Source organism: Manis pentadactyla, chromosome 3, assembly GCF_030020395.1.
Source record: "Manis pentadactyla isolate mManPen7 chromosome 3, mManPen7.hap1, whole genome shotgun sequence".
Classification (NCBI taxonomy): Eukaryota; Metazoa; Chordata; class Mammalia; order Pholidota; family Manidae; genus Manis; species Manis pentadactyla.
This window is the reverse complement of record NC_080021.1, coordinates 180,209,223-180,227,276: the sequence shown is the minus strand read 5'-3', so window position 1 is coordinate 180,227,276 and position 18,054 is coordinate 180,209,223. Positions and strand designations below refer to the sequence as shown.

The following is an 18,054-nucleotide window of genomic DNA, read 5'->3' as shown; positions in this document are numbered from 1 at the left end:
AACTAATTTTCTTGTGATCTATTTATAAGTTATATCTATGCATATATATTTTTTGAACTAATATTTTCCCCAATTCTATATGTAACATATGCCCACAGAAAAATACTACCAAAATGTTTTTTAAATGATAATCACACAATTTTCATACACCCACAAATGACCACAGTTAACATTTGGGGATTCTTCTATACATTTTATTAGTAAGACACACACACACACACACACACACACGCACTTTTTGGCACTGAAAAGAATATTTCTGTTACTTTTGAGTCTGAATATATTGAAAAATCTAATTCACTTATGCTAAAAATCCTAATAACAGCATTAAAGATTTAAAATTCAATTGTAGCAAAGTCAAAATTTAGCATTGAAAGTATCCTAGGAGGAATATTTCATTTATTATCTTTGAGATATACACTGTTTGCCCACATGGTATTGTCATCACATAATTGCAGCTTTTAGAGTTTGGTATATATTAAGTCTGAATTCTAACATCCAAAATATCTTTTATCTTTCATTACATCTAGTATACTGTCTTCCAAACTTGGAAAATCTCCATAAAACAGTAGTTATTTGTAAATAGTTACAGAACTCTGCTGCTATTCAAAATTTGACAGAAGTGGACTAGTAGACTGATTGTTGGTGTGTGTGTGTGTAAGAATGTACATATACACATATGCATGCATAGAAAGTAGCAAGATATGTATAATAGGTTGAAGCTTATGATTCAGTGTTCAGTGTGTATATGAATGTGTGTGTATGTGTATGAGAGAGAGATTGATAGGTGAAGACAGAGACAGAAAGGAAAGGAGGGAAGGAGCAATAAGGGAAAGAATATGAGTATGAATGATGAGGGAATTTAATTCCTGTCTCCTGAAGCATTTTTTCCCTTTGGTTCTCCTACCCAGATATCTCCTTTTCCCTTTATTTTGTCCACATTTCTGCTCTTTAATTTACTCCTATACTTCTCATCTATCCACAGTGCTTGAGTGATTCTAATGGTATCCAGACTTCAACTCTATCTAATCTCTCTCTTTTTTACTTCAGCCCATTTCTTTCCCAATTCTTTCATTCACCTTATTGCATTCAAGTGACAATAAAATATGATAGCTTGCAGAAAAGAGTTTGTCTTCTTTTTCTTTTCTTCTTCCTATGTGCTAATGTTGGGACTATTTCTCTGTTTTTCTCTTTCAGTACCATCCTCACCCACTAATCTCATGGGTTTTTTGTCACTTGCATTCCAGTGATTCCAAACCTATGTAGCAAACCAACTCAACAAACCTTGGTAACTAGATAAGACTCCACAAATGGCTGATGAACATGAGCTTATAAGTAGGGCAATGAGCAGCTACAAAAGCAGTGGGACCTCGGTGGTGAAAATCATCAAGTGCCACCACAAGATTTTCTAAATGATTGCACTGAACCTTGTCCCATGTACATCGCTGCTCTTTCCCTTTCCTTCTTGGTAGTTCTGATCTCATTCTCCCTTTATTGGTTATTGTGAGCTGAGTCTCTGAGGTCTTGACATCCTCTTTGGTTGAGTTTTCTCTCACATAGATTTAGCTGCCATAGTGAACCTCTCTCTCCCAGACTGGCTTCTTTCCACCCCATGCCCCTCATTCATCTTTTGCAGTGCATTTCACAGCTATTCAAACTCCCTGAGGATTAAAGCATACATAGTATAATAAGGGGACCCCACTGTACTGTGGAATAGGGGAGATACCATTTCCTAGAGGACCGCATATTTTGTCAGAACCAGCTTGGTGTTTTTAAAAACTGTCTCCTCACACAGAAGCAGCTTGTAGGCATTCTATAAAAAGTGTGTGTAACTCTCAGGATATCCCTGCTACCACTTCAAACCTACTTTGCTATCATTGTATTTCCTTTGTTCCTATTGTCTGAATTAATTTGTTGTCTTCTTGCCTGGATCTTTTGGATAGATGCTTTGTGCATAACTATAGTTTGATTTACTGCAGTATCACCACTAAACATTAACTTTAGAATTTCCTTAACTCTACATTCTACCCATTGAGGTCAATCCCGTCACAATGCTGAGACATAGATGCAGCTCCCAGAATCCAACCCAAATTAGGTGCAGAGAGTTCAGACAGGTTCCATGACATGGGCCTTCATGTATGGTCAATTTTTTTGCTATTATGATTGCATTGCATCATGAGTAATTAGCAATGGGGAAGAATCATTAAGAATTTAGACTTTGGAATCAAACAAACTAGATTTTATTAGAAGATCTGCAACTTAAAAGCAGTGTGTCTTTGAGTAATGTAACTGCTCTGAGTTTGATTTTTTCCATAGGCTTATTATGGGCTTAAGGTGTTTAGGACATTGCCTAGAACATAACAAATGCTTAATAAATGATCATTATCATCTTCATTTCTATTCAAATTGGTGAAATTTGGTTTGTAGCAGTAAATGGAAATTTTAGGCCCAAGTAGCCAATCCATACATTTTCTACCATATGTTAAAATCTGGGTAAATTTTATTTTCCCAGATCCATCTCTTCTATAATCATTCTGGTTTTGTTCTTATAAAATGATATAAATAATCAAAACAACAAAAATGTGAAGAAATATTTTACATCCTGAAAATGGAAACCACTGTACTTGTATAAATTCAGAGCTTACATTCTATAGATTGGGGGTACTGTAATTATGGACTTTATTGCTGCCACCTGAAACTGTGAAGCTTCACCTGAAAAAGACAGATGATAGTCAAACAAGAATCATAAAGTTTAGGAGAATCTGGGGGAATGCTGTGCTGAAAGGAGGAACATAACCATAAAATAAAACATTAATGTTTACTTCAGGCATGGCATTTTCATTCTGGTTCTTCTCCAAGGTAAAGCTTTCTAATTCTGCCAAATTTCACTTGCATAAGTTTGTATGTTGCAATTTGGCACAGCACTATATGGTGGGGGAGGGACGGGCAGGTAGCTAATTCCTGTGATCTCCTTTTCTTTCCTGAGCTTTCCAAGAGAAAATTCCCCTTGTGCTCATTGACCTAAAAATGAAGTGCTGGTAAGTAAATAGTACTTCCCAGGGAATGCTTCACACACGCAGTTTTTTTTTTTAATGATATGCTTACTACATCCAGAATCTGAGTCATAGGCCTTTCTTTATGGCTCTCAACCACCGTGATTCTGAATCTGCTTACTCCAAACACCTGGGTACAGAGGCAGCCAGAACTATTTTAGGGGATAATTCCCTGTGCTGCCACTTGGTCCTACTATATTAAACAGTTCCTCTGCTTGGAATTACAGAATCCTGTAATCATAAGGGGTTTTAGAGAGCACCATGTTCAGCATTTCCCTGTGTTCCAAAGTAATGCTATTATCCCAGGAAATGGCTATGTGAAAAAAAAGAAGAGGGGATTCTGTGGTCAGATAACTGAATTTAACATTTTTAACATTTTCATCATTAGATTCTTATCACCTTTACTAAGGTAAGGGAACTTTGAATCTCAAAAACAAAAACAAAAAATGCATCAGAGTATGTAGCATTTCCCAGATTTCACTACAAGACTTGCTTTAGCATCTTTGAACACACAAGCATTATGCAGAATATTTCAGAAATAGGATTGTGGTTCCACCACTTCATTTTACAGGTGAGGAAAAAGTTGCCACAGTCAAGACTAAAGCCTATCAGTTTAATTAAAATCCTGTTTGAAATACTGCAAACCTGCCAGAATTGGTAGGGGCACATAGGCAGTTCATCTTCCTGTTTGCCCTCACCACAGCTGGCACTGTTAGCCCTTTCATATTTCCTGCGCCTTTTCTCTCTTTCCACCCAATGTTCTATTCAACCTCATATAGATTGTGTTGCCCCCCCCCAAGTACCCAATGCCTGTCACCGTTTGTTTCCCTAATGGAGAAGAGCAGCCCAGAACTCCCATTTCTTTCTCACTGACTGATCGGGACCTTGCCATGCTTGTCGCTCTTCATGTGCTCATCTTTTTTCAGTGGAACTCCAATAGTGATACACTGGGAGTGACATAGAGTCATTTCATGTTTTAACCTGTTGTTTTGATTGTACATTTACCATGAATATAGCATTGTGTCTTTCCTTATATTTCACAAGAGTAGCTTTAAGATTTAGGATTAATTGCTTTTGATTTTGCATTTAAATGCAAGGTGGATCTTTACTGTGTTTAAGAATATGGACATGCCTAACGGATGGTAGAAGGACAAGTGGCAATTCAGATAAGGAAGAACTAATGCTTTCTCCATCTCAAGTACAAGAAGTCAGACACTATTATGGTTAACGGGAAAATTGTGTATTGAAGTCTCTCTCTCTCTATATATATGCTATTGTTCTACATCTTTCTGACCTGGGAGCACAAATGGCAAGGTTAAAGCATCACCAATACATCTAAGGCACCTGCACCCTCTCCTCTATATTGCAGACGTAAAGGTCTGTCTTCTTTCAAACCAAAGCATCCCTCTCTACCTCCATCAAAAGTTAGTGTGGCTTCCAGGCCATAGCAGAAGGGAATGGAAAAACTTATCATACTGTACATACAAGCATACATCTACATTAAATCAGCCCCTCGTGAGAGAAGAAAATCTTCTTGGTAACTGTGGCTACTGGCCCAAAAGAGGGCTTCTGTACTAAAATTTTTAGAAGTACTCTAACTTATCACTTACTATTTTTACCTCACTGTTTGATACATGGTCCTCAAAATTTTGGTCCATGGGCTTTGGAGGTCCCAGTATAATTTTCAAAGGCTGGCTGAGTGAAAACTATTTTTAAATTGAAACCAAGGAATTATTTGCTTTCTCACTGTATTGACAATTGCACTGATGATGCAAAGACAATAGTAAGCAAAATTGTTGGAATGTTAACACAATTCATGGAGGTAACAAAAAACTGTTAGTAGTAGTCATATTTTTAACATCATGTATTTGAATGAAAAAAGAAAACAAAAGCCAGTTCATCTAACAGTGTCCTTGATGAAGTAGTACAGATTATTTTTATAATACCCTTTGAATAAATATATTTTTAATATTGTCTGTGATGACTGTGTGACTTAAGTATGAATAAAGCATTTTTGTTGCAAACTGAAGTGTGATGTTGTCTTAAGTAAAAGGATTTGTGTGGTTGGTTGAGTTGCAAGTTAAACTTTTTCATTTAGGACCATGTTAATGTGAAAGTTTGACAGGTAAACTAGAATTATTGAGTATTTGGCATATATATCTCAAAAATAAAGTGAGCTTGTCACTTCAAGTATAGCAACTATTTTATATTTCTATTTGTTGTCAGTGATCAAATTTGAGCTTTTAAGTGAAAACTAAAATTTCAATAATATTTTTTTTCCATCACAAGCTTGATGACTTCCCAATACTTAATTTTCTGATGAGAATAGTGGTGATTTTAACAGATGTAATTGTCATTGTATAATTAAATTTGTCAATAATTTGAAGATGTGCATAATTGCACTATTGTCTTGGGACTCAGATTGTGTTCACATTACAGTTGTAGAGCCCACTAGCTATCTAAGATGCGACATGCAATTTAGCCTCAATTTCAACTCCCCATCCATAAAATGGATCTAATATACTCCCTTTTCAGCAAGTTTATGAATATTAAATGGAATAATATATGTAAAGATAATAACACATTGTAGAAACTCATTAAATGTTATGACTCTTCTTATTAATATAAATAATTGTAACAATACCTGTTTCATAGGATCTTTTGGAGATTAAGTAATAAAATAAAGGGTAATATCTCAAAGAATGTTCGAGTCTTTATTCCTCTTCTTCTCCTCTTTGTCCATCCTTCTGAACTCCAACTTAAAATTAAAATACACATTCTGTAACAGAGTCCTGAATAATATTCCATTATCTGAGTAATAGAGTCCATTCAGGAAAACAGAAACTACACCTGTTGTTTTAACAAAGAAGATATGCTATAAAGGATAGTTTAAACAGCTGTTGGAGAACTAGAAGAGAAAAAAAAGGACTCTTAGGACTTGGGTATCAATGGAAGAACTGGGCTTAGTAGGAGCTTGGAAGAGAGACCCTGTGGTTTTGAGGTCCATGCATCTTGGAGGTGATGCTATGAAGCCAGTGTTGGTATCTGAGGAGCACAGTAGGAAGCTCAAACTGAAGAGCTTTCTGGAGGGGATGCCAGCAGCTGGGTGCTGGCACCTTTAAGAGGACAGAATTAGCTGATCTGTAAGAACTTGAAAAATCTGTAGACAGAAACTGATACCGGCTAACAGAGTGAAGGATGATTGCTCAGGCAGCACTGGCAGTGAAGGAACGTGAAGGAGTAAGACCCCTTCTCCCTTCATCCTGCTCCTTACCTCCCCACCTCCATGTCTCTCCAGTGCCACCTGTAGTGAATTTAGCAGAAAGCCAGCTGGCAACAAAGAAATGTGGTGTGCAGAGACCCAGCGCCCAAATCTCAATGCAGAATAATAGAAGCTGGTTTGGGGGCTGTGAGACAATAGCTTAAAAACTGACAAAAATTCTTACCTGGCCTCTATTGAGAGGGAAATTAGAGCAGCCTTCTTTGTTCAAAGTCTATATCTGAAGTGAACTTATGAAGAAGACTTGAGATGTCAGTATTATTTGATGGGCCCAGTGGACTCATTTTCATATCTAGTTTTTGGGAAGGGACACTCATTTGTGCCATCCAGTACAATTGTAATTGCTATTTTTGTAGAAATAGAAATCCAGAAAGCTACCAGGAGAATGAAGCAACATAATTTGTTCTAAAATGACTAATTTAAAATTGATCACTATGACAAGGCTCCTTAATCTTGAGATGTTTCACACAATCAGGTTTTTAGCATTTTCATTAATGTAATTTGCATAACCAAGATTTTATTTAATTTTTTTGTACAAAATTCTACTGTTCTGAAACCAACATAGCTATTGAAGGGATAGACTTGGGCTGGTGAATAAATGTGATTTTCCTGTATTTCATGTGATTACAGTGTAATTTCTTGCAATAAATTTGACTTGTAAGGTTTGTATGTATGTGTAAGAGAGAAAGAAAAGTGTCTAAGAATAACAATTAAAATTGCTAAATTTTTGCAATAGAGCATAATAATACCCAGTAAATTTTATGAATGAGTTTCAGTTTGCAAGATTGTCAAGGCTAGAAAAAACATAAATGTGTGTGTATATATATAATTATTATGAAAAACATACATGTTTTTCATAACACTTAAAGTGACTAAGCACAAAGAATGTTTCAGTATCTTATGATAGTTTTATTTTTATGTATTCATTTAGAAAGAGATCCAGAAGCATCTTAAAAACAGAAAAGCCATAACACTTAAATTCTTTTTCTTTCTCTGACACACTTGTTATAACTTCATTGCTCTTGTACTTCCTCTCATAATCTATATTATATACTGATATTTAGATAATTTATTTAGAAACAGATTGACTAAAATTAGTTTGATATGGAAGCTTTATATACCCTATTTATTATTTTCTTATATCTATTTAAGAATTTCCACTGACTTACAAAAACAAATATTAGTGAAGCTCATTATTTGCAAATACAAGCAATAGTGTTATCAGGGATGGGTACATCAGATGGAATTGTGTCTGCAGCCTGGAAATATGTACATGATTTTTTTTTCAGAATAAGGCAAAACAGTTGGATGGAAAATGACATGAGGAATTCTATATGAGTACTACTGGAAGGAGCAAGTTGTTTCTTTCATTTTCCCAACAGGTTTTTTTTTTTCATTTAATTTAGGGAATCTGTTGGAGATGGTTTCAAGATGTAGACCCCTTAGATATGAAGTGTCCCAAATGAAGCTGGAGTATCCACACTGAAATTGCTTCATATTGTGGTAAGATAATATGATTCTTAATATGTTGGCCTTTGGACAATGTGATAAGAAATGTGTGTGTTTAGTGGTGGAAGGAAGGATGTATATAAACATTATGAAGGTTTGTAACTGAATATATAAGCTTGAGATTCAAAACACCATTTTTTAAAAATTGTTTTGCAATGATTATTTTCTGGCTTTTTAAGCATTCTTCTTAAATGGTAGGGAACTCAAATTTGTTGTTATTAATCTATTATTTATGTTAGTGAATAAGTGGACACAGCAGCCCCAAGAGGTAGGTGTTATTACCCTCACAGTACAGATGTGGAAGATGGAAGCTCAGAGAAATAAAACCTTGCCCAATATCATGCAGCTAGTAAAAGGCACACGATTGATTTGACTCTACGTTTTACATTTCTGTTGCCATGCTGCTTCTAGAGTTTGTGGTAAGGAAAGAACCAAAGGATTAAAACAGGCCGAGGACAAGACCCTCAGGTGTTTAACTGTCATGTAGAAAAGTCCTTATTGCCTTCCCTCCGAAAAAGAAAGTGAAGGAATTTCCCTTATATTCTCACTATTCCTGAAAAGAGGAAGATCTCTGTAAGTCATTGACTAGTTACACAGATGATGGTGCTTCAAAGACACTGAAAGTTATAGAAAAACTGACATAGGGAAATGGGTGCTATAATTTTCCCATTCACCGTCACTGTAAAATGAAAATCTGTAGCAGGCTTCCTCTATACAAATATCCTGCTGTGGCCAAAAACAGGTTTAATGAAACTGGTACCAATTCTTCCTTTATGGCTAACTGGTATATGACTCAAGCAATTTGGGTCTCATTTCACTCTTGTGTTACTTGTATCATGAAGTCATTGCAAGATTCTGTTGAAATAAGAGAGAATATATGGAAAGCACCTATAATTCTGCCTGGCACACAGTAGATATTCAACGAATGGAAGCCATATTAAAAACCTTTTGATGTAACAGCTAATAAAATAAAAGCCATTGTGTTGTTGTAGGTCTATCCACTAAAGTTTTAATTAAAGAAATGTTTATGTGAAAGATTGTCTCCATTCAATATTATGTAAAATTAGGCTTGAATGCATTTTCTTTATGTAGAACATATTTGTTTGGGGCTATTGCAGATTGCTGATTGGGGGCATTAGTTTATAGGTACAACATGGGCTCTTTTGTCCCTGGGACTCAACAGTAGCATTGCATTTAGTTAATTTAGCAGTCTTACATGAAAATTTTCAAACAGATTTTCCCTAATGACTGCAAGCCATATACCCCCTCTGTCCCTATAAGTCAGATTTGCTTGGGTTATTTAACAATGACAATTTGGGAGGCTGCAAAGCATTTTTTCAGCAGCCTTCATACTCAGTCTTGCTTATATGTTGGTGATAATCAGCAACATTTCTGTGGGAGCAGACACTGTGCCTATAGTTGAAGATTACATTTTAACTTCCTGTATTATGAAATGGGGAAAAAAATCAACCAACTCTCAATGTGAGAAGCCTTTAACATCCTTGAGTTCCAATGTGTTTTCACTTTTTTTTATGGTAAAGTAAAAGGCTATAAAATTAAAGAATGCAATGAAGATATCAAGCTAGAATCTCTAACATAAATAGACAAAGGGTCCCCCCAGAGCACCATGGGAAGGGAATCTAAGCCATTCTTTACTTAAACTACTTTCAATTAGTTTACATTCTGAAAACACCTGCAAAATTGTCCCTGTCCTTTCTATGCTGTATTCCTTCTGAATTCAAGAGTTTTGCATTTGGATAGAAGTTCCTAAATGAACAATCCCCAATTCCCACTTTACATCCAGTTTTTTGGGAAGTAAATTTTTTGTTGCTTAGGGCCTCATTTCTCTTTGCTTTTTCTCTGCAATAACACTGTATTTGCTTCATGTGTTATTAACTCTGAGATAGTGAGTTACTTAAACTCTTTTGATGTCAGTATTCGCATTATAATATAAGGATTATAACTGTTAGATTGCAGATATTTAAAGATTACAGAGAATATGTGTAAATCAGCTACTCTTTGGAACATTGCTGATGATCTTAAATGGTAGCTGTATGTTTAGATCTGACAGTAGGTTTGATAATATGTGACTCCCAAATATTTATCAAGAACTCTTTGCAATCTTCCAGGAGAAGGACAAAATTGATTTTAAAAATTGGGGTGACTCATGAAGGGGAGAGGGTTATTTCAAAGGAACCCTCAACTTGGACTTCAGTGCCTAACCAAGAAAATAAGCAGTTTATAAGTATTAGGCCAAAGAAAACAGACTTTTATCTTACATTTGTTCATATTACCTGTGTAGTAATGTTGCTTTATCATGAGCTTCTTCATATTTGCATATCTAGACCAATAGTTCTTAAGCTTTAAAATGTTTACAATGACCTGGAGAGCTTATTAAGTATATTAGATAAAGGATATTGTTCTCAGGATCTTGCTTCTATAGGACAGGTTGGGGGTTCGGTCCTGTGGATCTGTATTTTATACATGATTATTTAGAATAAAGATAATCTGGGTATACATCACTAACTTGGGCTTAATATTTTCTGCCTTGGAGCTTTATGTTTTATGCAATCTAATTGTGGAGCTTTATTGTTATAGGTCAAACTGAACAACTTATTTCAGTAACTGTTAAGATAAATCAGTAGAAGACAGATAAGCTTCAATAAGGATTCTCTATACTTATTTGGCAATAGAGTAATTTGGCAAAGATTTTTATTCCATGAATATATGAGGTTGGTAAGACAAATAAGTTAAAATAAATAAATAAATGAATAAATGCTGTCCTAGTTAATAATGGTAGGATTCTTCTTTGGCTAATAATGCTTACTGAAAACCTTCTAATAACCAATTGCTTTCAGATGCATTAGCTCATAAAATTTTCACTCTAGTCCTTCTCAGTAGTTAATATGCCCATTCTATAGATAAAGATAGATTTATAGGTGTTACTGGCTCATAAGTTATGAGCTTAGGGAGTGGTAGGGCCAGGACTCAATCTTGGCAATCAGTCATTATACAACAGGTACAGCTGCTTCCTAATCCCAAGATAATTCAATTTTCTAGTCATGACAGGTTTTGCATAAGCACATATGGGAACAGTCAGCCTGTATTTGTTTTGTTTAAGCTCCTGAACACTTAATTCACTGTCACCTGCTGAATTAGACTTAGGAAGGCAATAGTAGAGTAGGCCTATTTCATCTGCTTCGTAATATTACTCAGAAAGAAAATTTCTGAAAAAATGTCTCAGGTATCTTCTACAAATTCTTATTTTTCACCAATGTCTTTGTTGACTTTAGCCATTCTGCTGAGTGTTTGAACATTCTCTCTCGGTTAAGTCAACTGTCAGAGATTTTGCCCAGCTCAGTAGGTGGGAACATGACCTTTAAAATGTGTGTGTGTGTGTGTGTGTGTGTGTGTGTGTGTGTGTGTGTGTGTGTGTGTGTGTGTGTGTGTGTGTCTGTTATAATCTTATGGATGCAGTGTTCTCCTGGCTTCATAATCTAGCCTTGAGGTATTATTTAGCTGCAGTTCTGCTACAAAGAATGCTTCCTACCAAATGACTGGTTTGCCTATTATTGGCACTCTGGTACCCAGCCTGAGGTCCCTTGGCTCTTTATCTTGCCCCTTAATAATACAGTCTGTGCACCTTCTGAACAGCAGTGCATGCTTAGTATGTGCTTTAAAATGTCTCCTAGTTGGCTGGCTACTACAACAGCTGTATTTTATTGTTCTGTCACTCCCTTGATGCTCCTTCGATGTGTAAGCATACTTGTTAGCACTGTCAACTCACTGGTCTATACATAGTATCTCATTTAATTCCCCTAAACCACTGAGGTGAGTATAATAACTACACGTTAGTTGCTGACTCAGCCAACATTTACTCAGCATCTCCATTGCACCAGGTATTGGTTTAGGCAACAGAGAAGAGGATATCATTAAGCTCTCCAGCTGCTAACTCTAATAGGGAAGATAAATAAAATACATTAAACAAAAACAAAAACACCATTTAAGTGTACTATAAAACTTAAGTCTTATGGGCAGGGAACAGAGGAGAAAATTGCTCAGTTTTGTTGGAGTGGGAAGGAAGGGCTAAGATCAAGAAATGTCTTTTGGAGATTCTACTTCAATTAAATGTGGAAAGATGAGGAAACAAACTAAGGCACATTAAAGGAGGTTTTTCAGAATGTCACAACTAGTTAATGGCAGAGTATGGACAGGGTTTGTATTCAGGTACTTCTGATAATATAGTCAATGCAATTAGCAGTTCTTGCTGCCGGCTGCTGATTTTGGCTATGTCTGCAACTGAATGCCGTTCACAAGTTGATATCTTTTCCTGTCCTCCATCTTCTTAGCTATTCTATAACTTGGTGGAGATAACATTCCAATTCAGGTATTTTTCAAGGAAACAACTTTCGAATCCTTCGCTTTCTTATGGATTCTTAACTAAAAGTGACATTCCAGTCTGCTAGTTCTGCTTTCCCACCAACCCTTTCAAAATTGCTCCTCTTTGACTTTACAAAACAAAGACATACTTCTCCCTCTCATCCTCACTCTCCAAGGTGTACCATCCTGGGGTTAGAAACCTCAGTGATGAGCATCAAAGGGAAGAGACAAGGGTGAAGTGTAGCTCCCTGAGGGACAGTTCCAACAGAACAAAACTGAGCAGCACAGGGGAGAAATAAAGCAGGGTGGTGGGGGCACCTTATTTCATTCAGGTGGCAAACTTGTGGAAATGCTACTGTCTTAATCTACCTATTGTCTACCACTTGATCAGCCTTTCACATATTCACCTTTACATACTTTCCTCTTGAAGATGGAAGCTGAAAATATCTATGTACTCAAGGATTCAAGGCACATATATTTATAGCATTTATAAAGTATAAAAGAAGACAGAAATTGCATGCTCTTTGACTCTACAAACATGCTAAATTTGCGTTTGATGTCAGCTTTTAAAAGGTGTGGAAGTTTATATATTGTGTTTGTGTATGTGTGTGTTTCAAAATTATTTCAAAGAAAATGTATTTGAAGACTTCTCACAAGTGTAGCTGTTTCTCTTAGGAGCTAATGAAGGAAGGTAGGAGAGGTCTCTATCATTTCCCCAGGATCCCTACTTCCAAGCATTTTCAGGCTTATTGATATTGTTTGGTATTTGTTTTTTGGGATAAATACATTATTTATCAAACATTATTTCTATTTATAAACACACATTACTCAAACATTAGTGTCAACCCTTTAAGGGGAAACATCACCAAGTATATTGCAATGCTATTATTCTTGTTTATTTTACAACCTCTTTTTTTATTGAAGAAATAAATAGATAATGTATAGGCTATTAATTTTATCTGAGTTAAAATTGATGCATATAAGAGGTTTCAGGACATACAGATGAAATGAATGAATAAATGAGTGAAAGATTTATCCTAATGTAGAAAACAAAATGATAAAATGGTAAGAGATTTAGATCTTTCCTGAGAACATGAGGGCAGTTATACTATTATATGTATTAGTATTTGTCTAGTTTTGAAGATAGATTTTCTGATTTGGTGAAGTAATTTTATCTTGCCTGGGTTTATTGCACAGTATTAGATAATTTAATCGCACTGTATCATTACCATGTAAGTGCCAAGGAGGCACTTGTGGTGGTATTATAATATGTTGCTCCAAGCTATATCATACCATCACTGAAAATGAGTAAGAGTAAAGCCTGCTTCTTCTCAGTATTGAAGAATGACAGTGAAATTGTGATTGCAGCATAATTAAATCTGTATGTGTAGCTGCTAATAAATGCCCTGCTGTCTTAGAATTCAAAGGAAGTGTCATGCCTCAGCCTTCTCTGGTGCTGGTCACAATTTCTAAGCTTTTTTTTGTTGCTTTTATAGTTAATAACTAGCCTGAGAACTTTCAAGAGAATTTTGCCACTTTATTACCCATACTAAACTCCATTACTGAATCAGCTTATTTTCCTTCAACTATATTTTTTCTTTCCTTCTTTTCATTTTTGTCTCTCTCTCTCTCTCTCTTTTTTTTTTTGTTTGTGGGAAGGAAGACTGGCAGTGATTTGGGGTGAAGAGGTATATATGAGTGTTCCTTTTAAGAGGTTATAAGTCAATTTTTTTCTTTTCAGGAGCATTTAGAGCAGGAAGTGCATAAATAAAATTAATTGCATAACTCTAGACACCTGTCAAAATCCTGACATGTTCAGCCCCTATAATTGGCATTGTACGTTCAAAGTAAGTTTTGCAAACGGCAGGAGCAGAAGCTGCATGAGAACTGCAAGTTAAATAGGGGCAGTCTGCAGTAATGGCAGGTCTGTCAGCTATCCTTTAGAGTTACAGGAGTCAGTAGCTAGAGGTTCACAAACCCATCCTCCCTATTCCTATTTCTTACACATACACACATACAAAGTTTTAAGGCTTGTTTTATGATTTTATTAGCTACTGTAATCTTGTTAAATGTCTTGACATGTCACCAAAGTAAAACAATTATGTAAGTTAAGATAATACTAGTTCCAATGACAAACCCCAAAATGTGTAACAGCTTAAGCATAATAGAATTGTGTTTCTTAGTCATTAATAGACAAAAGTAAGGTGGCTAGTACATGATTAACTCTCATTAAAGCAGAGATTCAAAGACTCTGGGCTCCTTGTATCTAGTGTCTTGGTGTTTTCAAATAATGTGACTTCTAAGATCACTCTGTTTAGTTTCATTTTAACTGGTAGAAGGGAAAATATAAGGAAAATATACTGGGGTTTTTGTGGGCCAGGCTCACAAAAGTGGTGCATCACATTTTCACTCATGTTCCATTAGCTAGAACTCACCAAGAAAATGGAAGCTGGGAAATATAAATATATATATATATACTGCTTTTTCTTTTTATTTAGATTGTTAATTACTTAAAAATTTCTTTTTTATATGGAGGTACATACAATAATATGCTCTACTTCTTTACCTAGACTGGGTTGCACAGGACTTCAGGTCTTAATAAAGCTAAATACCAGCTTTTAGCTCAGAATGAATTCAGGAGTGTGGGGGTAGAAATGGACTGCAGTCATTCATTCATTTATCCCATACCCATTTATTAAGTACCTTCTATATACCAAATCCTGTATTTATCCTTCAAGGTAGAAAAATCAATAAAATAGAACCTCTGCTCTCAAGACCTCACGTGTAAGTGGGAGAAGCAAGTCTGAAAACTAGTACCTAACTGTATTATCATAGTTCCAATTCTATGAAGGCATAGTTGGGGGAATGATTACCTCTGCCTAGAGATACCAGGGAAGAGTAGATAGAGGAGATACCATTAATCTGGGTCTGGAAGTATGAGCCTGCTCAGGCAGAGGTGAGACTTTAGGGAGCATTAAACCCGCAGTCAAATGTGTGAAAATGCATGGCAGCCCAGGGATATGAAAGAACATGGCATAAGCAGAAATAGGAAGTTCTTTTGCATTGTCTGGAAAATAGAGGCTTTATAATAGGAGGCTGGGGTCTGGAGAAGCCAGTTTGTGAACAATGACTCCAACCTCAAAGGTGAATAGAAGAGTAAGTCTTTGAGTGAAGTCCTAGCAGGGGAAAGAGCGAATGATGTCCCTGTATGTCAGGTCATTGTCAACGCTTCGTCTTCAGTAGCACTCTAACTACAGACCAGAAGGCACTCCTCCTCACTCACCTCCATTCCCACTCTTCCTACACCCTAGTACTTCCAGGGAACTATAAAAGGGATAAAGCTATGCAAATAGAATTTTCTGAAATAAGACAAGTGCAGTAAAGTTATGAAAAAAAGAAGAGTTTATTGACTTTAAATATAAGTTACCCTTACATAAATATGACAGAGCATGGTGACCTGCTATTGAACAGTCTCTAGCTGGTGGCTTAGTTTCTACCTGGCATCTTGTTTCTTAACATTATATATTCCAGGAAAACAGAATGGGCAAAGTCATGGAGACATGAAATAGTATAATATGAGTTATAGTATAGACTATATATTACTTATAGTATAATGTGAGGAGAAAGACAAATTGAAGAAGGAATAATTAAGCAAAAATGAACCATTACTTAAAGATTTGGAAAATTCTCAGCCTATTCATAAGAAAGCACATTTTGGAGAGAACACCAAGGGTATGGCTGGGTAGTCACTGCATGAAGAGATTATCCATGGAGTTAAGGAGCCATCTCAGCAGAGGTCAGGAGTAGGAGATGGGATTATATCAGTATCAACACTGTCTTGCCAGTTTGTTCTAACAGACAATAAAGGAAGGCTCTCGGACTTCTGGGATTCTACAAAATAAGACAAGAGAGCTATTCACCATGCAGCAGTGAACTGGCCTTACCATTCCTGAAAAGGGAGGAGTGACCCTGTGGGTGATTCAGAGGTCAGCCCAGGGCCTCAGGGGCAAGGCTGCCACCATGGCCAATGGGTGGTGCTTCCACCAGGGGTCTAAGTGGTGAGGCAGCTGAGCTAGTGGGAGAAGAATGTGGGACTGCTACCCAGACTGACCTGGACACAAGAGCATGAAACAGAGGAGGAGTATTGTCAAGCCTTATATCTCAAGGAGTTTTCCTTGCTAGGTTTTAGACTTGCTTGAAACTCTTCAACCCTTTCTGATGTTTTTCTCTTGGAATGTTAATGTCTATCCTACGTCTATTCCAACACTGTATTTTGGAAGCATAGAACTTGTCTGGTTTCCCAGGTTCACAACTGGAATTTTGCCTCAGGATGAATCATACCTAGAGTCTCACCCATAGCTGATTTAGATGATGATTTTAGATGAGACTTTAAATTTAAAGTTGATGCTAGGATAGGGGGTTATTGCAATGGGGTGAATTGTATTACACACCAGAAGGACATGAATTTTTGAGGGGCAAAAGGCAGAATGCTATAGACTGAACACATTCCCCCAAAATCTGAAATTAAATCACTTTCATTTTGAGTTTCTTTTTTTTTACAGATAGATCACGTAAGGTAATTAAGGCTAATAGAGGTAAATAAGAATAAGCTCCTATTCCAATAAGACTGGTGTTCTTAAAAAAAGAGGCAGAAACACCAGGAATGTGAACCCACAAAGGAAAGGCTATATGAAGACATAGTAAGAAGGCGTCAGTCTGTAATCTAGGAAGATAGTTCTTCTCAAAAACCAAATCTGCCAGAACCTTGATCTTGAGTTTATAGCCTGCAGAACTGTGAGAAAATAAATTTTTATTGTTTAAGCCATACTATCTGTGGTGGTGAAAACTTATTTGTATTGACTAGTTAAAGGGACTGGGGGTCCATGAAAGCAATTTATGGGCCTTAATATTTGTCTTATTCATGTTGAGTTCCGTGCCTTTTTCCCATTTGCTATCTGTCTTTGTATAACAGAATACTTAATTTTGTCTAATATGATTCTATTTTTATACTTTCTAATTGTCTACTAAAACATAGCACTTTTTTTGTAGTTTCCCCAACAACATACAGCTGTCCCTCTTTTCCTGTAACAATAACTTTTGTTGTTGTATTTCAGATTGAACTTTTTTTCAGCAGCAGGTTTTCTAATTAGAGTCAAAGATTTCAATCTCTGGCAAACAACTGAATTGTAAAGTAATCAGATAAGCTTAACAATAAGAAATACATTTCAAAGATGTTAAAACAATAATGCCAATTAAAAAAAAATCACATTGTAATTAACCCCTTTCTGCCTCCAGAACATAAACTTCTTAGTCAACTTGGTTTAGATTGACCTGCTGATTGCTTTTTACTAAATAAATGTGAATTCATTCCTCACTGTGCATATTTTGACCTCCATCATTATGCATATGTAAATATGAATAATTTAAGTATTCCCATTTTTATGCAAATAAAATAAGTTTTTTCAGGTGTTTGTATTTCTCAAGGTTTATAAGAATGCATTATTTAACTTTTATATTGCTTCTTCCCTGTTGTCCCAATCTAAATCTTTTTCAGTATCTTAACTTTAGGAGAGATTCCATTCCACAAAATGGAATAAGAAAATAAAAAATAAGGTTATATAACAGAGTATGTTACCAAGAGCCCTTTTTAGCACAGAACGGTTTGACATTTCCATGTCTGAGATCACTAGTAAGGATTAAAAAAAAAAAAGTAGCATGCTGTGATCCCATCTGATTGTCTTCATAATTGTAAAGATATTGGGACATTTGAAAAATAAGAATTCTTTATCATGTATAATATGTTTAATCCCTTCTTTAATGCCAGTTGCTGAA

At 35.9% G+C, this 18,054-nt stretch overlaps 1 protein-coding gene across 2 annotated transcripts in view; it reads left to right on the top strand.

Moving 5' to 3' along the window:
• The window catches only part of LINGO2 (leucine rich repeat and Ig domain containing 2), a 1,246,785-nt gene that overhangs the window by 265,027 nt on the left and 963,704 nt on the right, over nt 1–18,054 (top strand). For both annotated transcript variants that reach the window (XM_036898106.2, XM_057498746.1), the window contains exon 2: nt 7,740–7,836. The gene's annotated coding sequence lies outside the window, so the exon portion shown is untranslated. The remainder of the gene's footprint in view (nt 1–7,739; nt 7,837–18,054) is intronic.